General features: G+C 40.3%; 1 long non-coding RNA gene across 1 annotated transcript in view; it reads left to right on the top strand.

Annotated features, from left to right (window-relative positions):
- Positions 1-20,997, top strand: part of LOC135298180 (uncharacterized) — a 66,879-nt gene extending 45,882 nt beyond the window's left edge. The window contains exons 2-3 of the long non-coding RNA XR_010360176.1: positions 10,576-10,616; positions 16,582-20,997. This is a non-coding gene — a long non-coding RNA (uncharacterized LOC135298180). The remainder of the gene's footprint in view (positions 1-10,575; positions 10,617-16,581) is intronic.
- Positions 20,998-23,758: the final 2,761 nt, after the last annotated feature.

Raw genomic sequence — 23,758 nt, 5'->3', positions numbered from 1 at the left:
CAAATGCATGAGTAGGTGACAAGGGGAAGCGGGAAAAATGTGTGTGTGAGAGTGGCCTTGTAGGTCAAGAGAGAACCTCGCTTTACAGAAATGTTAGTCCAGCACCTTTTGCTAAAATATTCACTAAAAATATGTGTTTGTCATGTTGGAATGTGCTAATGGCTGCAATCAAGTTGTCTGTCATCTGTAGGCAGTTGCTGACCTCATTAAGGCAAATGGGTTTGCAGCCACATATCACTGGTGTTACATGTAGAAAGTTTTCCTTATGAAGAAAGATAAAGACAGTGAAAGGCTTCACCTAAGGAATTAGGCTTCAGGGGAAGCCAATCAACTTGAATTCGTGCAGGCCAAAGCATTTTTCTATTGCAAACATGGGGATCTGGGTGCTGAGCAGATGGTGGGAGGTAAGAGAAGCAGGGTGAGGAGGTCCTGGAAGAAATCCAAGAGAGGATTTACCAAAGCCTGACAGACAGGCTTAAATTCTTAAATGGGAAAGTTCCTTCTCTTCACAATTTTTCAGAGAAACAAGAATTTCTGGGTATAATTGGTAAACAAATTGCATTATATAAAAAGCAACCTCTTCCTCACAGGCCAAGTTTTTCTCCTAATTTCTGTAGGTGAATTAGCAAGATCATAGCTACCAGTTAAGGCCAACATTCAAGAAAAAGGTAGGGTATAGATGTGCAAAACAAGGGCTTTGAGTATTACAAGATGCCTTTTCTTTCCATTGTACAACAGCAGAAGTGTCTTACCATAATGATGGAACTTGACAAAGATAAACTGATCATATGTTTTAATCAGTTTTGGAATTTTGAGGAAAAAAATCTCAGACAAGATACCCAAGGTTTGAAAAACAACCAGCCCCTGATCATGTGCAATTAACAACTTCTACCAAAAATGTCACAGTGATTTTTTTTGCAGAGGGATACAATGTTCATATGCAGCAGGCAGGCTGACACAGGACTTTGCAACAATTGCAAACAGGCCTATGATATTTGATGTGAGATGTATTGCCTCTGTAGGTTTTAATTTGATGTCATCAACTGTAGAGAAATCACAAGACTCCAGTGTGATTTAGTGGAAGTGAAAGAAGTTCAATCACATTTTCATATTTTTTTTTTGTTTGGAAATATAAACATCTTTGTGCCATGCAAGAACAGAAGTCACTCTCATCCTAGGATCTGATTGATTTCAGCAGGACTATGCACATAAAACAGAGGACTTCATTGCACCTTTTAAGAGAAATACATCCAAGAAACCAGAAAGCCTGGGTGCTACTTTCAGCCAGCCTGATTTCTCTGTTGAACAGTCTGGGGTTGAGTTAGTGGCACAAGTATGGTTTGGACCTAAGCTTTGCTATTAGAAGAGGTCCACAAAACCCTCAACACTGTAAACCATGTAAAAATAGTAGCTCCTTCTGGCTTTACTTATATTGTGGAAGGACTGACCTCACAGTGACTTGATATTTGTGTTATTACTGTTGTTTTTGTTGTTTCTCACTCCATTGTGGCTACCAGCACTCGCCATGAGGCAGGACCACTGAACTGACTCTGTACAAACACAGCACAAGAGTCTACAGTCAAAGGGTGCGAGAATGGACCATAGGTGGAGTGAGAAGAAGATTTGGGGATGGTGTCAAAAGAGAATGGATCTGTATTGGTCAGAGAGAGAAAGGAGAGTGCACAGCTGTGTTTCTGTACCCCACCATGTGCCACACTGCATACTAGAAGGGAAAAGCAGCTCTGTAAGTCATCACAGCACCTACTCCAAAAGCTGTAGTGCTTGGGTGAGCACCACTTCTCATAAATGCAGGTCCTCAAGAATCAGGGATTCTCCATGTTATTTTTGAGTTCTTTCTTCCTTGTTTCATGAAATAATTTGTCTGTTACTGTCTGTGACTTAATTGCAGTCCTCTCCTTGCCCTAGTTTTAGAAACAAAAACTATAAAGACTCTTTTTTTCAGCTGCTGTGTGTTTTGAACATGGGGACAGGCAAGACAGAACAATACTCTGTGTGTGCACACACGTACATGTGTACACACACAGCCAGTTGCTGTGGCACTAAGAAACTGGAGAGTGGAATTAGAAAGACAGGTTGATGTACTGGGGAAGATCAATGAATATGAGAGGTTCACTGATGACAGATGGCTGGTTTCATACTCTGAAGGAGTGACAGAGGAGGAGGAGAACCAGCTGTGAGTAAGTTGCAGGATGAGTGCATTGGAAACACAGCTTTGTGCTGGAGAAGCAGCCCTGTTCCAGCAGAAGCAGGAGGATATAAAGGACAGTGTCTGGGTAACTGGAAAGTCGTAATAAAGGAGGGAATAAGTGTAATAAAGAGAGGGGGGCTTGTGCCAGTGCCTAGAACATTTCCCAGAGTTTTAATGATTCAGAAGACACAGTCTCACAAAATGATGAAACGGGCATGGGGAAATCTGCAGCACAATCAGATTAGAGAAGAGTTGATGGCAGAGTTGATATTGCAGACAGTTGTTTAAAACCCAAAATCCTCACACAAATACGTGCAACTTAAATGCTTCTAGGAGAAGGGATAGGGAATTTTTAGTGAATAGGTTATGGCAGATAAAAAAGCTTTAAAACAAGTCTAGTATAATGGATTGTGATTTCTATAAATTATGTAGAGAGAAGACATACAGGTATTTATAAAAAGAAAACCTTACACACCCTGGCTAGTCCATGGAAGAATAAAGCAGCATAAAGCTATTTTCCAGTATGCACGTGGCTCATTTTAGCACAGTAAAATTAAGAGATTAGATTGATGGTGGGGGGGAGTGGGGGGGGGATCAGAAGAAGGAGGAATGTGAGACTTTGGGATGTTGTAAATAGCAAAACAGAGAAAGCAAATGGCAAAGGAGAGATGGCCTGCATTATTCTACGCCCTATGGGAGCAAACAGATTGTCCACTAATAAGGAAATGATCTAGCCATTTTTTTAGATTAGTGGTGTGGGAGGAGAAGAATTTAAAGGAGGGAATGCATGGATCTCTCAGTAATGTATCCACTGGTTGTCGTTGTAGGAGATAATGAGAATGTAAAGCAAAGGTGGGAGGAGAAAATAGCTTCTATACAAATGCTGTGAGCATATTAATAAGGTCAGCAATTGAAAACATGCCTTTCCAAGGCTAAGTGTGATATTCCTGGAATGTGTGAGCTAGAATGGACTGAAAACAGAGTAGGGAGATGCAAACTTTACTAAGGGGTCAGGCTGTGTTCTTCAATCACAGCAGAGACAGCAGTGTATACCACGTCCAGAGCAGGAAACACTATAAATGTTTTGTCTGTCAGAGCAGAGACTGTTTGGGCAGAAGCTGAGGAAGGACAATGAATGCAGTCATGCTATTCCTGGATGTTGCTACAGACCCCCAGGGCAACCAAAGAAAGTAGGTTGGGAAATGTTTTTACAGATAAGAGAAGTCTGTAAAACAGCAAGAACATTGATCATGAGGGATTTTAATTACTCAGCTATTGATTGGGACAGCCACGATGCAGAAATGAAGTGGGGGAATGGGTTTCCAGAAGTAATGCAAGATTGCCATGTCACATGGCCAGCTGAACAGCCAAGCTTGTGTAGTCTGAGCCTACACAGTCCTAATTCTAGGAAACGTGCCAAGTTCAATCAATTAAGTTGAAGTTGGGGAGTAGTTAAGATCCAGTGACACAGTCTATCACCAGGAAAAAAAATGTGCAAGAAGAGGCAACATGAGCACGTAAGACACGGGAAGAAATTCAAGCAAATGAAAGTTGTGCTAATAAAAAATGACTGGAATATTGTAAGGTGTTGGAAATGTGATAGGGGATATTTCTTGAAAGAAACTATAAAGCTGGAAGGGAAGGGAATGGAGCAGTAATTGAAATTCATCCTAGTTCAGCCTAGTGAGGGAATACGGCAGCAGAGGCTAATAGTTGCAATGATCCTTAGCTAATGAAGAGTTCAGTGGGGGTCAGGAACACCTGCATATTTTAGAACAGCCCTGACACTGCTCGAAATTATGAGGCTTGTCTGGCTGTCCCTGGCAGCTATATTAATACCTTCACACCTTGGTCCTCTCAGGTATAGCAGTGTATCAGTTGGTGCTCCTTTTCTAAAACTTAGCCTTGTGTTTCCTATGGCATGAGCACTCTGAAGAAATACATGTCACTGTGGCAAACACTAAAAAAACCAAATTCTTATCCCAAAAGGCAAGAATAAAGAAGGATTTAATCAGGCTAGGAAACAATGGCATTAAGAATGTGATGAGCTGTTTCTTCTCTTTTAGCAGCAGTAGATGAGGGAAAAATAACTTACTTGAAAAGTACTAAACTCCACTAAATATCACAGGTGATATGACAAGCCCTTAGTATGGAAAAATGTAAACTTTTTGTCAGTTAGAGGAAGTTATTTGGCAGTATCTGATTGCCACGAAGCCTTCTAGGGGACGGTGGAAATTAGTGTATATATAACCACAGCATGGAAAATGGTGTGGTGACTAAAATATGAGCACAAGACCTGGTGTGGACTTTCTAGAGGATGAACTGTCAGGTGTGAAGTGCATCACTCACCTCAGATTAAAGCAAGACAAGCAAGCAGAAGAGCAGACCAGGACATGGCACTGCCTGTAAAACTCACAATGTGTTGAGCAAGTGATCTGCAGGCAGCAGAGAAGGGCAGATGATGCTGGATATGGCAGCAGGAAGCACCTGGAAAAGGCAGCCACTGACCCAGGTAGGTGACCACACATGTAGGAAGCGCGATGAGCCCATCTACCATTCCTGCTCAAATGGTTTCATCCTGTGGAGTTGACTGAGTGTCCAGGAGGGATCTTTCTCAGCTGCAGGGTGTGCAGGGTCGAGCTCTCCCTCTGATTCACTCCCTCTGGCTCCACTTAGAGCCGATGGAGAGCAGCAGTCATACTCAGGGCTTGAGTAACATGTACTAAAAATTCCTGCATCTCTCCAGCAGCCATAAGGCAGCATGGATGAGGAGCTCAGATGTAGAAGCCTCTATTAAAGGCATCTATAGGGGGCCAGATGAAGCTTACACTCAGCCTGCAATGTCAGAGCAGCAAGTCCCTGATTACATTAGGCAAAGCAGGGACTCAGACTGTCTCCTACCTCCTTCATTACTGCCATATTCACTGGGCTTCTGGCTGTCTGGGCTCTTCCTTTGAAATCTGTTTCAGTACCTATCAATAAAGAGTGCCAGTGTTGATGAAAGGCATTGCTTCAACTAGACCATTCAATTGAATGTTTTCTAGTGAATTCTGGTAAGAATGTTTGAGATTTTGTTTCCTTTGACCACTCACTGATCAATATTAAGAAACATCTAGCAAATGAGAGAATATACTAAGATATACATATATATGAACAAAAATTATGACATTTTCCATTGCTTTCTGAGCAAGTATTGTGCCCCATAATTTTTGAAAATGCACAAGTGGCTGATGGTGTATCTTGGTCTACACAGATAAACCCTCCTCACCTCAGTGATTCTTAATCTAGCAATCAAGTCAAAGGCTATTTCCCAAATTCACAAGAAGTAACAGAGTAAGAGAATCCACAAATACAGGATGGAAATTGTCTTGAGCAGCTGCCCTTTTCTATGAGTACTGAAAGATACATCAGCATATAATGTTGTCAGAGGAGTTATATTTAGGGTGCTCCCTCATGCTTTGGAATACATGTTTAGATCTCATCAGCCTTCAGCAGCATGTGTGGTTACAAAGATTAGCATCTACAACTTTGGTGTGAATATTTTGTAAATAGCCTTTGTTCTGATGTATTTGGCACTCTAGTCCTAGCACACCAACAGAATCTGATGGCTGAATATCAGAGTACAGCTCAGCCTGTGTCTTTCCATGTGTCCCTGTCTCTACTTGTGTGCTGAGTTTTACCCCCTCTTTCCATTTATATGAAGAGATGGGGAGGTAGGAAAAGACCAGAAATTAGGAGATACAAGGCAGAGACCAGAACCCAAAGTAAAAAAAGACTGTAAAGCCTAGAAATGGAGCTTATTGTAAGAGACCAAGAATATTGTCCTGAGGCAATACCCACAGACTACAGGAGCCTGGCAGAGAGTTTTCATCATGGATGCCCATATTTGTATATCTTCATCATTTATTTTCATTTATTTTGTTCCTGGCAAGCTGTTTTCTGTTGAGGAGTGTAAGCCCATGGTCAGCTTGAGATAAGATTAAAATTTTGATATTAACACTGATAGATTTTTTTAGAAGGAAGGAAAGACAGAGAGATCTGTGATGTAGCTCCAAAAGGGAAGCAAGCAAAGAAAATAATTTTTCCTCCATGACCAATGATTAATGAACAAATATGTAACAAATATGTGAGAAGTGCTGCACATGAGATATTATAAAGAGGTTCTGAGCATGACTGCAAAATGAGACAATAAACAGTGATAAGGCAAGAACAGGTAAAAAAGTGCTGTAAGATTGCAGAGGAGATTAACATAAATAATAAGAAAGTGTTCAAGTATGTAAGGAACAGAAGACCAGTAAAGGATATGGGGAACATGATTTGTTGACAGCATAGGTAGGCATAGCCAGAAACATTAACAAATTCTCTGCTTCAGTGTGCTCACATAAGAGGATGGTTACAGAAAATAACTTCCTGGGGTTGTGATGCTGGGGGTTGAGGAGGAAGAAAAACAAATAGGAAATAAAATGGGAAAGCTCCTATGAGCTTGTCCCATATGAAAACATTATTTCCAAAGAGTACCTTCCCTATAAATAAGGCTGAAGCAAGACATGCCTTTCCTATTAAGATAAGCAATGCAGATTTGGCAATGTACTATTCCACCAAAATATTTTGGTGAAAGCAAGAAATGGAAAATGAGGGATAAAGTGGTGATAAAGAGGAGAGACGCGTTTGTAGGCTAAACTAGATGAGCATGATGCCTATGAATACTCAAGCCCAATATCAAACTTCCCAGAAGTGAAACCAAGAAAGAAGAAATCTTATGTGGGCTACAGAATAAGGCAAGAAAGAAAGGTTTCTGGTAGAGTATGATGTACAGAGGGACCAGAGTGGCTGCATCAGCTGCAGAAACTCAGGTTTGGGTTGGTTGGGGTTTTTTTGGGGGGTTTTTTGTTTGTTTGTTCGGGGGTTTTTTGTTTGTTTGTTTTTTGTTTGTTGTCATTGTAGTTTTGTTTGTTTGTTTGTTTGGTTGTTGTTTTGGTTTTTTTTGTCTTTTTTTTTTTTTTTTTTTTTTTTTTTTTTTTTTTTTTTTTTTTTTGGAACCTTCTAGTGCTCTCCAACAGTCCTATGACCCTGGACGGATTTTCCCAGCAAGAGTTGGCCAACAGGATCAGGAGATGACCTCCTAGTCAACTCCATCCTACTTCCTGTGGTCTTCATTTTGGTTCTTTCTACTCCACATTGTGGAAATGCTGCAGCAAAATACTGGGGAGAGGTTTGCATGTAGACACAGGAGCAGGACATGCTGCCATCCTCCCACCTGCCTGAGGACATGTTCCACTTGGGTGTGAAGAGATGAGGCAGCAGGCTTCAAACATGATAGTGATCTCAGGGACAACAAGTATTGTATACTAAAGCACAGGAATTACTCAGAGCAGTGAAAGCCAGTGCCAGGTCTCCTCAGGCATATGTTCCCCTGAGGAGGACAAAGGAAGGCTTGAGGAAACAGGTTCAGGCCAGAACAAATGAGAGGCAAGACAAAATGCTCGAGAACATCAGAAGCATAATGATCATGGCAATGATGATAATGATCAGAAGCTTTCACCTTCTGATTCAGGAGCAGGGGTCACATCAAAATTGCAATTTTATTTATGAGGCTGAAGCTTTAACTTATTGCTAAAGCTGTTCTTTTCATTATTGGCTTGGGGCACCAGTTTCCCTTTCTCCCACACAGGTCATTTCCTGACTGACTTGTTGACAGTCTGTTTTCTGGGGGCAAAGGCTGTCTCCTTTGTCACTCAGCCCTTTGGGGTCACATGGACCCTGATCCATAACTGAAGTTTTTAGGTGCCACCATCATCTAAGTATTGATCACAAAAAAAACCATTTAAACCTGAGCATCTGCCCTGCATCTGCAGCATAGTCAGAAGGCTTCTAAAATGCAGTCCCTACCAGACAGCAGGTGTGTCATGTGGTTGTGGGGTGAGGGATGGGAATGTGTGGGGGCAATGATGGCTAGAAAGGTGGCAGGGCACACCAGGAAACAAGACTCAACTGGCCTCACTGGCACCAGTCCAGCATTTGTTTGCTGAAAGATTTGGGGCGAGAGGTGTTTTAAGAAATAATCTGAAGTCCAAGGGTTCTTCTTATGCAAACCTTCAGCAGCTGGCAGCACGGAGGAAATGACTAACGTTGTGTTTGTTGTTTCCCATGCGGCACTTGTGTGTGCAGAACCTGTGGGAGGGGGAAAGGGGGATTTTCTCAAACCCTGTCTGCAAACAGACCCTGCTGATTGCTTTGCTTTCACTGCAAAGCAGCAAGAGGGGAAAAAAGGGCTTGTCCTGGTCAGCTTCACTTCACGTGGGGAGAGAGATGCATTTCCCCAGGCAAATGGCCAAGGCAGTAACTGGAGGGAGGAATCCAAGATGTGTGATGACTAATGCTCCAGGTGCTCACCTTCCTTGCAGAGTTAATAAAGGGTTACAAGATCTTTTGGGTTCACAACCATGCCTCACCTGCTGTAGTCACCACCAGTCACAGACAAAGCTGAAATTATGCCAAGTTAAAACTTTCCCTCACTTCTTAGGGAAGTTCCCCTGTAGAGTTGGAGTAGTCAATACTGATGTTGATATTTTACCTCCAGATTGTTTCTGTAAGAGATTACCACCTCTAATAGTGCAGGGAGAGGAGACAAAGAAGTGAGGGAGATTCCTCTCTTGCTTCCTGGGCAGCAGTGTTGTCCTTAACAGAGGCGCACAGACACTGCATTGACTTCCAAGGGCCTGCAAAATGGCTCAGTAGACAACCTGTAGTTACACATTTCTAAGGTGAGCAGAGAGGGGTACTTCTGGGCAGCCTGGGAACTGTACCAAATGCAATGATGAGAAATGAGCACTAGAGGATATTTCTGTGGGGTTTTTGGCTGTTTTTTTTGTTTGATTTGGTTTGTTTGTTTGGTTTAGATTTTGTCTTTCTTGTGGTTTTTTGGTTTGTTTTTTTGTTTGTCTTTCTTAATTAAAAGAAAAAAAACTATCCAAAACACTCTTATGCTATTCAAGTCAAAACTGAGCACAAGGGAAGGGGAAATTCTGATAAATACATCAGAGTCCCTATGGCAACATATTGGTTTTACTAAGTCAGTCCTTGCTGTGAGCTGATGTCCACTCAAGCAGAGTCCTTATGAACAAACACAGAGAAGCTGGAATGCACTCAGACAAGCAGCGGTCAAATGTTTCTGTTGATGGGGATATTTTCCCCTCAATGCTTGGGGCATTTGGGGCAGTTTTTTGCTGTTGTTGCTGCAAACCTGACAAAAGTTCAAAAAACTGAAGGCTGACAGTTTCTATCACAGAAACCACCTGGTCTTGAATGAGGCACCAAAGCAAATCAAACTTTTGGTTTCTTTATGCCATTGTTGTCCCCTTTTCTATTCTTACTATATAGTTATTTTCAAATAAATGCCTAAGGATTTTTTTGTTCTTAGCTCTAAGTGCTTAGAGGATTTAGTCAGAGAAGTCATAAGCCCCATTTGTTTAACTGTTCTGCAAAACCTTTAGTTCAAGTACTTTAAGAATATGCCAAAGAATGGTGCTATCCTACCTGCTTTCAGAGAGGGCATGGAAGGAAAATGTATTTAGCAAGAACTGGTGGATCATTAAGTGGCTTTATCTCCCCTTGACATCTCTCTGTAAATAAGTCAAGGTTTGTTGCAATCTTGTGCAAGTGCTGGCAAAATTTAAAGCCTTAAACAGTGAACTGCTTTGAAGAAAGCTTATCTTCCTAATGGAAACAAATTGTGCCTGTTATTTATATATGTGGTAAAGCTTTATTAAAACATTGGGGGGGGGCTTACTTTCCCTCCTTAAACAGGTCTGTTATTTAACATCAAATTTAAACCTTGGATTATATTGATAGAATGTGAAACATACACCATAATAAAAGCAAATAAACTCATTCTTTATGTACCACCAGCAACGTTTTAGAACACAGATGTAAGCTCAGAATGATCCATTAAGGGAAGTAACACAGCACCAAGAGGGTACTAGCTTGGAGGAATGCCTACAGAAGTCAATGGGATAATCTTAGTTGTGCTCCTTGGGTGTTGGGTCGTACCCTTGTTGAGCCAGATGTGTCTGACACATGTACCACTGTTCTGGAATAAAGTCTACTGTCATCATGGAGAAATAAATACAGCATAGGCTTCTAGCTACCCTCATACGGTTTCACAGGTTTTTTGACATGCAGGATAGCAACTGGGAAAAAAAAAAATCCAAATAATTTTGCTTGCTTTCAATTATTTAAGCTTTTGAACATCTTTTCTTAACTTGTTTTTTATATTTTTTCTTTCTGCGTTTCTCAGCCAGGAAAGGTTAGCCTTGATAATTACAGCTTTCAGTTACAGATCTGGTTTCTCTTTTTGACTCTTACAGAAATGTGCAGATTTGTGGTATTAGGATTGCCACTTCTTCAAGTGAGTAGAATTTTTTTTTCTCCTTAGAAACATAGAAACAACACAATTGGATTATGTTTATAATTAGGTCGGATAAGTGGAACATTTTTTTATCTCTAGATATATATTTAGTCACATATCTTCTTTTAGGCTTGAGCTGTTCAGAGGTGACATCAATGCTTCAGTTTAAGATCTGCCTCTGCAGTTTTAGGCAGGCTATTGTGGTAGAAAGGACATGACCAAAAGTCAGTTTATCTGAGTTCACTCTGAGTAATACTTGAGCATTAAACTAGTTTTCTGTTGAGACTTGAAACTGGGAAAAATTTTCTAAGCCCTTAGTGGTGGAAGGAGGCCCAGTGGATTATCAGGTGGGATTGCTAGTGCATCCCCAAGTTACATCCTAAGCTTTTGAGTTGGATAAGGACTAATGAAGCTGAAATACTGCCTTGAAAAGTCTCTCTTTCCAAAACAAGGGTGTTGCTCTCTTATGACAATCTCATAGCAATAATTTTAGCATACACATCTTGCCTAAGTCATACCAGGCTCGGCACAAGACCCAGGGTATCCTCTGCAGGGAAGTTGAGGAGCCAGTAGATTCAGAGCTGTGGAGCCACTGGCATTGAGAGCCCCAGCACAGCTGAAAGGGATGGGCAGTCATTCCAATTTTGCCTGCAGCTGCAAGCATCTCAGGGAGCCTATTGAATTTGGAAACATAAGATGTCAGGCATCAAGAACTACATTTGGTGTTTGGTTTGCCCCAGATTTGGAGAAAAAAAAAAAAGTTTCAAAATTTAGACAAGAAAAGGTGTTGGTACAGAAAAAAAAAAGAAAAAAGTATCGCTTCGTCCCTGTAAACCAACAGCTTTAAAATGTCACATTCCCTGGATAGGGCAACTTCATCTCCTGTCTGCCATTCAGGGATGGTACCTTAGCCTTTGGCCTGTTGTCCATCTCTGGTAAAGATGGTTGAAGCTGAGGTGTGTTTTGTGCTGACCAGTGACCACTTTGCTGTGTAGGGACCCATACATCCAAAAATAAGTGTTTTGGTGCTTATTCTATTCATGGGCTGGAGCATCTGAGGACCTTACAGCCTTGTTATATGTATTTCCTTGACAAACACCAACACACCTGGAAAACAAGAAAGTCCTGATTTTATCCTCTCACTGGGTGGAGTGCAGGCAGGGAGAGAGGGACACAAGGGACACACACTTTGACTGTGTAGCTCAAAACCTTCTCTGGGCACCAGCAGCTGGGCCCCCAGTCATGAGGGAAAGTAGAGCAGGGAGCTGGAACCCATCTCTGAAATTGCATGACCCCAGGCATGGGAATGTTTGCCTTCCTTTTAACTTTGCTTCCAGACTGATACAGGGGAACAGAGAGAGCATTGTTATTAGAGGCAACATGAAGTAACAAACAAAAGCGTATCTCTCAAAATGTTGAAAAATAAGTTTGGCCAGAAGTACTTTGTTGACCTTACTGAAATAACTCCTTCTCTGACCCAGATACAGCATGTGTAATCCACTTTGTAATGTCACTACAATGCTCATCAAGATTTCTACCTTGATATGACATCTGTAGATCAGGCATTCATTGTTCTGATCAGCAGCGTTCTCGTGGTTGTGTTGCTACCTGGGAAGCTGCTGACACCAAAGAGGCTTTGGCTGTATAAGATCATTTGAAATTTGCAGAGCATTTAGGATTTGCAGACAAAACCATTAAAGTATGGGCAGGATAGTTTTCTTTCCCTCTAAATATGAAGGAAGAGGACACAGGGATGACACTTTATTTAATTTGGATTAAAAGAATGCTGTGAGGTTTCATTTTTTTGGAAAGGTGAGTTTTGATGTTACCTTAAACTGGTAAAAAAAATATATGAAAGTTCTGGCTGAAACTGTTTCCTCTGGAGTTTATTTCTAAAATCAAAACGCCTCTCTGATTTGAAGTTCTGAAACCCACTGCTGTGAATAAAAATGTGCAGCCATTTCATTTATTCATTTTGGAAGAATGAAAGAGGCTATGAGTAAAACTGCAGTGGGGTGAGGAAAACCTGCTGATCAGAATGAAGGTTACTTATATTACAATAAACATGTGTTGGTCTTGGCTAATATTGGTTTAAGTCACAGTCTCATTTGAACTCAAAGTGCCTTTTGCTTTGGCTGCTCAAAGGACACAATTGTCATCAAGGAAGTAAAATCTCTTCTGTTCCCCCAGCTGGAAGAAAAGAGATTGGAGGTGGCAGTGGAAGGGACAGGGCACAAGAAAGAAAAGGAAAGGAAGGCAGACGCGCACATAACTTCTTACAATGGCTCCAGCATGCCCTTCCATTGGCAGGAATCCTTTTGATCAAATCCTTGCCCTGGGCTGAAAGCGTTTTAATGAGCATACAGACACTGTCTTTTTTTTCTGGGTCTATTTTGTGTTCTTAAGGATAGCTAAGTAAAGCCTGCACTTAAATGATCATGTCTGTGCTCCTTAAATGTGCTCGAGAGGAAACCCACGCTGCCTGACAGTGGAGGCTGAGCAGTGCCAGCCTGAAGGACAGAGGGAAAACAGCACGGAAGGAAAATAGTTTTCTTCAGCGTTTTGTTTGCTTGGGGAGGAGGAGTATACAACCTCCAGAGAGGTGAGAATTTTGGGGTCAGGAGGTGTTTTGTGGAGACCCCCCCATGTCTTATTAAGTCTCCACAGCACTGGTTTCTTTGAGATTCCCATCAAAGCTACTGTGCTTTACCCAGCTCCCTCTAGGTGCACCCGGGAAAACTTAGTGTGGTGCCCTGCTGGGTGAACTCATCCAGCTGCTCTGGGACAATGTCCTCCACAGCTCCCTGTGGGAGTTTGCTTCTCAAACTCCGACCTAGACCTCTGCTGTTAATTCTCCTGCTTGGGAGGACGTGCTTGGTTGGGTCTGCAGTGGTGATCTGTGGGTTCCTCTCTCCCCACTGCACTGGGGGTAGGTATGGGGGCTGTATGGATGAGCTCCTTTTGGCAGCAGTTCCTGAATAGTGAGTTTGTGGAGCTGAAGAAAACTTTACTCACCCGGGCTGTCAACATGGATCTTCTAATGAGCTGTAAATACATTAAACATAGAATAAAAAAATAATTTAAAACAGGATTATGCTAGACAAAAGGCAAATGCAGTTTAATTTGTCACATCTCATTATTCTGAGGCATTTGTGGGAGAAGGCAACCTTTGTCAATGTGTCATAGGGTACTAGCAGTTACTGCAAAGCAATAAAGGGATGTGTTGGGTTTGGGGAAAAAAACCCCAAAATGTCACTAACTTCCAATTTTCCTGTTAGACTTCAAAGATGCAGGTGCAAGAGGTGGGGGTCAAGAACTCTGTGCAGAAGAAGCAGGGCCTCCCCTAAAAAGACATGGAGAGGGTTGAAAGAATGTTTTACCTTGGTAGTAGCTGCCAAAATGAAAACCTTTTAAAAGTTTTTTTGATGTGCATCAAAAAGGAGGTGCAGCCACTCGGATTTGCATCCAAACAAGAACCCCACAGGTTTTTTGAAATCCTGGTGACAAAGGTATGAAATTTATGATTTGTGACTGTTGCTCCCCAGCTGTGAATTGCCAAAACCAAGCCTCCAAAAAGGTAACTTTTATTTGTGACTGATTCATTTGTAAACAGGACTGTGCTAACACTGAAGCCCTGTCTGGTTTAGCTCAGGGTCCCAAATGCTGGTCAGGTAGAGCTGTTGCCTGGAGCTGGTTGCCCCAGCTGTGTCAGCAATGCTCTTTCAGTAAGGGGAGTGTTATCCCTGCATGGCTTTGGTGTGGCTACGGGTGTATCTGAAGTGACTGTACACTTTTAGCAGTGTGGTGCTGCATAAAGAGTGGAAACTTATGTCATGAGCCCACAGTTTATCTGATTAGATCTTTTGCCTCCAATGATAGCACAAATAGCCCTGGATTAAAGGTAAGACACCAAATATGGATATCAAGTTAAAAATCCCTGATTTATAATATTTAGGTATTTTTATACGTTTTTGTAACCTAGTGGTAATTCAGCTCATATCATCATTATTCATATTGCTGTCTTTTTAACCACCTCCTTGGTTATTTTTCTCATTAAAATCCCCCAATAGAGTCTGTTCTACAAGTTAAATATATGGAATGTAAAATATTTGTTCTTCCAGTTTTAATTTTACTGCATGAGTTTGTTTAGGAGTCTCAGATTTATCCCATGTAGAATATGCATTAAGTCACTCACTTCTGCTTATTTTCATGTGAACTAACATGCAGTACTGAAGGAAGAAGGCCTGTGTATCAAATCACTTTGGTTTCTATTCTTGGTAATGATTCTTTCTGCTGCACCTATTTCAGTGAGGTAACCAGACCTGTGACATCAGCTAAGAAATATATATTTTTTTTGGTTGGTTGGTTTATCTTTAATAATACAATATTTTTAGAGTTATTCTTTCACTTAGCATACCTTTACAATTCAAAATATAATCCACCCAGTAAGACTTAATTTTAAATATTTCATTTGTTTATAGGTTTGTTAATTTTTTTTCTGTTAGTTTTACCTTTATAAATTTGGGGTGATTTTCTTTATCCAAAAATATTACTAAAAACTGACATTCTACACATGCACATGCATACAAACATATATATTTATATTTATATTTAGATCTACCTACATATAGGTTTGTGTATGTATATGTTTGTATAGATACACTCACATCTGAACTTACTCTGCTTATTTCACTCAGCTTTTCAAAAAACCCTCCCTTCATGCTTCCTGCCTACAAGCTGTACTGGCACAGGGCAATTTAGAAAATAATTAATTCATTAACTAATCTCAAGGATACCTGAACAAAATACCAAAACCAACAAAAACTTCGGGGGCTTCATCTGTGAGAATGAACATGTAGAGAATTCAGAGAGCATGCAAGCACCTCAGAAAATGTTTATGTGGAAAATTGTCCATGCATTTTATTACTTGTTCACAAAAAATCTCATTGCACAACTTAGCTAAATTACCGGCAAAGTTAAATTGGGCATGCACACTTAGAATTGAAAACACCCCTTCTGCCTGCCACACAGAGGCCATGAGTTCATAGAGAATGGGAACACAGAAATACCTGATCTCCAGTCTGTAAGAAGATGGGCTGTCTGGATATCCACAAAACAAATTCTTAGCAGAAAAAACGGACTTTAACAAGGATGCTAAAAAATTACAACAGGATATATTTTCACTATGGCATTTTTATATTAATCACACCACCAAAGTATAAATTTTCTTACCAGAAAAATGAAATATTCACTAGTGACAATGTTTCAGTGCCCCATCTGTACATATCAGTATTTTGGAAACATCCTACAACTCAGTATTAGAAATATTTCATTTTTAAAAGTGGTGCACTACATAATTTTTTTATTTCCTGGTAGTTGCTTTTCTTTCTGGCAGGACTTTATACACACACACCCCCCCACACTCCCACGCATATCTATATCTATCTATATCTATATCTATATCTATATCTATATCTATATCTATATCTATATCTATATCTATCTATACCTCAATCTCTTTCATATAGAATTTATCAGTATTGTGTGTTTACAAACTAATTGAACTAGTCAGATTGCTGGGGTACATCCCTAGCCTGATTACACCTCAGCTGTGCCATGATGCAGATAGAGGGAAAACTGCACCTTCAGAAAGCAAAAGATCCAGCACATCAGGGGTTTGCATACTGCAGAGACAGAGGGACCAGGCTTGTGCTGCAGCACTAGGCATGCTTCTCAGGAGAAATCTGGGACATTCCTTGGAATGATGGCCACTTTTTCCTAGTTTGAGGTGGGATCATAAGATGTTTTATTCCAGGCAGAGCTATGTGACAAACATTCTTATGAATTTATATGTTCCCATGTGAAGAAATTATATTTAAAGTGCCCAGGGGCAGAGAGTGGGGGGGAAATGTGTTTTGGTTTTTTTTTTTTTTATTTATTTCACTGTTTTCATTTCTTTAAGCAGCTTGCTGGCAGCCAGGCTTGCATAGGTATTTGGGAACTGGAAGATGCAAGAAATGTCTCATGGATCTCCCAGACCTTTTTGCAACAAGAAGGCTGTATGGTCACAGCAGAGGCTGCAGACACTAATGGAAGATTTTGAAGGATCTAGCAAAGGAGCTCTGTGAACCATTAATGATGATTTTCAACAAATCTTGGTGCCCTGGGGAGGTTCCAGAAGGCTGGAAGAAAGCTTATATAGAGCCAACATTTTTAAAGGTTAAACGGGATGACTTGAGTAATTATAGGCCTGTCAACCTGACATCGATCCCAGGCAAAATACTGGAACAGCTGATATGAGACTTGATTAATAAGGAATTAAAGGAAGGTAATATAATTAATGCCTTTCAACATGGGTTTATGGAAAATAGATCTTGTCAAACTGGCTTGATATCATTTTTATGAGATTACAAGCTTGGTTGAGAAAGGTAATGGCACTGATGTAATGTACTTAGATATCTGTAAGGCATTTGACTTGGTACCACCTGACATTTTGGTTAATAAAGGAGAATGCTACAAAATCATTGCAGCAAACATCAAATGCATTTAAAAAAAGCTAATTGGTACATCTCAGTATGTAATTGTAAATGGGGAATATTCACTGAGCAGGTATGTCACAACTGGAATCCTGCAGAGAATGGTTCTGGGTCCAAAGCTATTTAAAATTTCTAAATATGTCCTAAAAAAAAAAAAAAAAACCCGAAAAAGAAAAAAGCAGTCCCTATAGATTATATTGTTTATATAGACTACACTTACAGACCACACAAACACTAGGAAAGTAGACATTATTAAAATGTGTTGTTGATAAGCTAGATGTTTTGGCCAAAATCAAATGGTTTTTGTCTAGAAATAACAAAAGTTGGCCTTACAGACTTTACTGTAATAGGTAACTTATTTAGAACTCATTACAAGTGGATAATCAGGAAAACAAAACTTCCAGTGCAGTATGGTACTTAAAAGGGTTATAATTGCATGTTCAGAAGGGAATGTCAGGTCTGAGGAGGGTGGATTTATATTATTACTAATATTGGCATTCCCATGGTGAATCCATCTCAAGAGGGATGTTAATAAGCTGAGTAGCTGGGAGAACGCCCCAAAGTGCATGTAAGGAACTGCAAGAGGTGATTTATCATACAGAGCTCAAAAAAATATTTTCCTCCAGAAAACAGAAGACTAATAAAGTGAACTGATCCCAGTCCAGAATGATGGAATTTGTTTTGTCCAATTTTGTCCATGCGAATGACAAGCATAGGGTTTAAACTCACTGCTTCGTCCCCTTATTCACTCAGTGCAGAATTTATATATCTCCAGTGAGCAACTAATCCTGTACTGGGATAGCTGCAATGGATTGCCCTCAGGTAGCACCTGTTTCTCTCAATTGGTTACAGAAGGATCCCCAAACACAAGATGCTTCATTTCTGCGTGGTTAACGTTGAGTGAGATAATCCCACACTAATTGCCTCCATGGGGAATGCAATTTTTAAAATGAAACCTCTTCAGTGTGTTAAATAGCAGGCACTGAAGGCTCAAAGTTTTATAGGGACAAATTCAGATTAAAAATCAGGTGCACATTTTTCTGTGGGAATGTAATTAACCTTTGGAACAAACTGCCAAGGGTTGTGGCACTTTCTACACCAATGGAAATTTTAAAATTAAGATGGAAATTTTTTTGTAAGATTTGCTCTACTTAAAATACTTGGATTTGGGGAAGTTAAGTGGCCTGCATGGTACAAGAGGTCAGATAAGATCATTGCTCTTGTCCTTTCTGGACATATGATATGTGCCGCTCTGTCTTGTGGTGCCAGTACACCTTTAAAAAATCTTTCCTTAAGTCTTTCTCCATTCTTAAATTTCCTTCCTGTTAACAGTAATTAGAATTCCTTAACTAGGAAAACAAAGTCATTAAGGACTTTGGGGTGTGTAAATATCCTGGAAATGAAGGATGACTAAAAATTTAGGTTACGCTGAAGAAACATAGATTATTAGAAAGAGCTTGAGTAACATGCACTGCACAAGTGCTAATTGTGTGTCAGTCTTGTTGGAGGTGGGTGCTGACTGGTTACCAAATCTACTGCCAGCTTCCATGTAATTAGGGCACAAGTGTCTTGAAAAAGACACACAATGTTTTCAAAAATATCCCACAAAATGCCCCACAGTTTCCTATCTGCAATAGACACTGGAGCAAGGCCAGATCCACCCTGCTCTTGGCCTCCACACCCTGATGGTTCATGGTTCAGACTAGCAAGGTCACACTGTTGATGTGGGGTTAAGTGAACAGGAAAGCCATTAATATTTATGTGATTTTGGCAATGTGCTGTATTTTCCCTGTCTCAATTCTATGATTGTCAGTATAAAAAAAATAAATTAAAAACCACTAAATAGAAAGGAAAGAAAAAAAAAAAAAACAAGGAGAGAAAGAAGGAAGAATTAGAGCCATTCAGAGAAAATTATTTTCAATTTAACATTTGCTTTACCATTTAAGTTAAAGTTGAAATCCCTATCACCAAAAGATGATGTGCTGGTGGAGATAGTACACCTCAGAAGCATTCAAAGAATGCAAAGAATTGATTGATGTCTAGAGATGGTCACAAAATTTCCATGTATATTTATTTGGGTGACCAATTGGTTTTTATGCCTCATGAAAATTATCTGCTCTGGAATTTTCCATATTTTGTCTTTACATATGTACAAACACACAAGAGAAAGTTTTTAATTTTAACCTGATAGTTACCAGGAGCCTCTGTTTTAAAAGCCACCATATTGGCTGTTAGAGATTGGATTTCAGATACCTTAATTTCTTCTTCTTTTATGTGGGCCAGATTTTTACCTACCTTTCCCAAAATGCACTGAGGTGTGCTGAGATCAGAACATCCATTCTCTATCATATAGAAATAACATATTCTGATAAATAAAAGGTGTTCTGCAGTTTCTCAGTGGGACTAGTGAATCATGGAGCCAAAGGGTGACCAGACTGTCAGAGTGACTAGGAAACACATGAGTTACAAGCCCATGAAGTACCAGGATATTTTAAAATCAAAACTTATAGCCTTTGGATGAATATTTGGGGGAAAAAAAATTAAAGATGAATACTGAGGAAAAATTAGAATCTTTGGAAACTTCAGGGATATTCAGGTGCATAAGTAAGAAGAAGCACATGAAAAATATGTAGACAAGACAAACTGAAAGCAGACTGAGCAAATGATATAACGTTGGGTGATTCTTAAAGAAAAACATTTGAGACTGATCCCATTCAAGGTAGTGTGTGCCTTAAATCCATGGATCCTTGGGTCCTCAGGACTATGCCTTGATGTGAGGAAAGGATTTTGTTCTCTCCCTTTTCTACATGCTTTGGCAATGCTTTTAAGAAATTCTAAATGTGTTGGAAAGTGAAAGCTCTTGAGCTATATGGTCAAATCTCCTCCAGGCACCTTTGGAATTATGTGTTTAGTGTAGGTTCTGGGCTCTTCTTTCCTTTTATATTAGAGCTGGGGACACTTTGACCCTGGGCTGGAAATGCTGAATACTTAGGGGGTAAGGAATTTACAAGTGAGCCCTGTTGGATGTATCATTGTGGCTGAGCATCTTCTAAAAGGGAGATCAGCCATACTTCACCAGGGGGTTTCCCCACCTGAAATGCAAGGAAATTGTGCCTTGGTGGGTATGACTTCTCCTGCCCCTGTCACTCAGCAAACAGTTGGTCAAGTGCTACCTGGAAAATTCAAAACAAGCCCAACCCAAAAGTCACAGCCAGGCCTTGCTTCCCAACTTTCACTTTCCATGATGATTTTCTGCCTGAATACATATAAAAGGAAATAAATGGGAATTCAAATTCTGTGACAACTCATTATAGTTTTTTTCTGCTTCAGTAACCTTATTGATTACAGAAAAGACTGATTGAATGTATGCTTCATATTTTTCCCCCAACACTTTCAATAAATCCCCTTTATGCGCCACAAAAAAATAAATAAATAAGTAAAGTGTGTCTTCCTGACAGCTGGCTGTAGAGTAAACTTAGAGCACCTGCTTTCTTCTCTTTTGTTCATTTTTTACTGCTAAATGAATAACACTTAACACTAAATAAAGAAGGAGGGTGACCATGACTACTGAAAAAATTTCAAAGGCAGCCTGTGCGTTGCTTGTAAAGAACTGATTGCAAACATAGAGTGTAGGGCAGATAACAATATTCTTGCACCATAATCTAGCAGTAATTCACACTGTGGTTTAAGTGCCATATCCTCGTGAAAGACACTGAATAATCTAAGGCAACTCTACTTTGTCAGGTGCCACGCATTTCTCTGGCAAATTTAACCGATAACGCATTTAAAGGTGCTGGTAGGACAAGCAGTGTCCTTGAAAGCTGGCAGGAGGGGACACAAGCAACTCTGCCGTATTTTGGCCTCATCTGTAGGAGGGTTTGGGGAAAAAAACCCCAACCTTCTTGAGGTCTTGATTATTTTGTTTGTAAATAACCATCTGCTTCTTTCTGATCAAGAGCCAGCATAGTAAGGTATGACCCCAGGGAAAGCTGTGATTGATACTCCGCCACCTCTGTTAGCAGGGGTGCCACACAAAAGATAGCGCTAGGCCCACCAGTGGCCCATGATGAAAAAGAATACACTTTCTTTAAAAATGTAAATGATCCGATATTATAAAGGGATGCAGGTGGCATAGGGGAAAAGCCCAGCCATCAAACACCTCATTTCTGTCATACCTACCTACCCTCCCCTCTCCCACTCGTTTGTCAGTCCAGCTGCTGATCTTCACTCCGGAGAGAGAGGCTTCACCAGCTCGGTATCACCCCCGGGTTGTGCCATCTGCCCCGAGTCACGTCTTTGTCACCGGCTCACCACTGACTCAGAGTGTGACCTTGGGCAAGTCCCCTAAGCTCTTTGTGCGTCAGTTTATCTACTGGTGAACTAGATATAATACTTTTACTGGGGATTATGGCAATTAAATGCTGTTTGTAAAGCACGCCGAGATCCTCCATGCTCCAGAAATGAATATTCTGGCTATGTGGCTGCTGTGCAGATCTATCACAGCCTACCAGTGAGAGTTGCTGCTAAGTTCCTGTGCTGTCTTCCTTGCTTCCAAGGACTTTGAGGACCTGCCCTGGGAAGTGGGAGTGCTAAAGAGATCAAGAGTTTTTTGCTGAGCAAAATGGTTAGGTACGCTGTTGTACTGTCACTTGTGGCAGTCCTTCTGTATTCTGTGATAAAAAAAAATAAATCAGCTGGTTATAAGTGTTTCTGTCTATTCAACATTTGAAAAATCAGCCGCTAAGAATTGTTTTTGGCTATTCAGTGTTCACATCCTTCCCTGCAACCCAGTATTAACACTGGTAAAGAGTGAATTTTACTGGGCAGAAACTGGTGGGGAAACTGTTCAATGAATTTAAGAAAAAAAAAGGAGTGGGGGGAAATAGGTTATAGAACCCTCTGGTGTCTGGTGGATTTTTTTCACTTAGGTATTTCAGCCTAATATGCTTTTAGTGGAAAGATTCCAAAATGTACAACCAGGAGAAAAAGAAAAGGGGGGGGGGATTTCCCAGGCAAAATAACTAGAGGTAAATTCAGTGTTTTTCCACTCCAGTGAACACAACCTTTGCTTTTATTCTGGTGCAAACAGCTGCAGGTGCCTCAAGTCAGCCAGTTCTATCTATCTGCAATGTCATCCATGTTTACTTGCAGCACTGGACTTTCGATTCTGTCAGGGTGCCAATCCAACGGGCCGCCAGGCACTGCAGCTGACAGTCAAATCTGTAATGCTGAATCCTTCTTCTGGAAAAAAGGGCTAAAGAGGTTAATACACTCAAGTAAGGATAAACACACCAGCTGTTATAGTTTCTAATATTTAATGTCATTATCAAATAAAATAACTCCTAAGAAATAAAAAAATATGCAGCCTCCAAATCACTCATTTTTGTTAGGATTAATAAATTATCCAAAAACCTACACTATAAAATAATAATAGAGAGACTACAATTAAATTCATATTTGCTCTTCTGCTCTGGTGATGTTGCTCTGCGCTGAAACAATTACCTTTTGGTGTTTCATCAATAGTGATGTCATGGACCACACAATATCTATAGAATGGATCACTGGAATTTAGAAATCAGGGATGGATTATTGGGATATAGAAAAATATTATATAACTTTTTAAAATTATTATTTTAAGGTGCTTGTAGAAATATTTTGTCTGATTTACTGAATGTTATAATTCAAAGATTTCATTACTCTTGGTCTTTCTCTTTTACAAAAATCTGCTTAAGACCATAAGAATAATGAGTCTTGCAAGAGCGAGAGTGCTTTTGTGTATGAAATCTCAAAGGGTGGCCCCCAACACATTACTGGGGCTAAATATTTTTTGAGTCAGGAAGTGAATCTGTGTTTTCTTTCTGTCATTATAGTTTCAGCTTCTAGTGCTTTTTGTCCGTGTGGAATAAAAAGGAGCTAACTTGAACGCGTTCAGAAAGGTTGAGAAATACATACAAACACACAATGGAAGAGGCTTCACAGCCTGTAAAACAGCCTGCAGTGGGCTCAGCTTCTAGTTTATGGTGTATGTTATAGCAAGACACACTCACTGCCTTGTACTCAGTCTATGTAATTGCAATTGGTCTGTGACCAATTCCATAAATACCCTTGAATTTTAGGGTTTATTAGCCAGCCCTTTCAGATTGCATCAGACTGAACTTGCCAATGTATTTCCTCTTTCTTTTTGTTTTTAAAAGATTTCTCTGGTTGTTGCTTAACTGTGGGCAGAGACACAGGGTTGGTGGGGATTTTGGGGTCTGGCTTTGCTGGTAAAGGCAGTGCTGCTGCTTGACCTGGGATCACTGCTCCCACCAGACACTTTGAGGCACAGAAGGAGACATTTACTCTTTTTCTGTGACTTATCCAAATCAATCTTATGTGTGACTAGTGGTGTTCTTTTGCTAGCCACGCAGGTGTGTTTATTTCTTGCATTGTACTTGTTACCAAAACAGAGAACAGAAGGTTTTTTTCCCACCAGTATAGTACCAGGTGTAAGGTAGAGCTGCATAAATCATAGAAATACCTTCTCATGAGAAAAGAGTAATTTTGAAATCATCCCTCTCCCTTCACCACCCCCCCTTAAACTGTGAGATTAAAAATTTTGGTTTT

The sequence above is a fragment of the Passer domesticus genome, chromosome 3 (genome assembly GCF_036417665.1).
Source record: "Passer domesticus isolate bPasDom1 chromosome 3, bPasDom1.hap1, whole genome shotgun sequence".
In the NCBI taxonomy this organism is placed as follows: domain Eukaryota; kingdom Metazoa; phylum Chordata; class Aves; order Passeriformes; family Passeridae; genus Passer; species Passer domesticus.
This window is presented reverse-complemented; position numbering and strand designations above follow the sequence as displayed.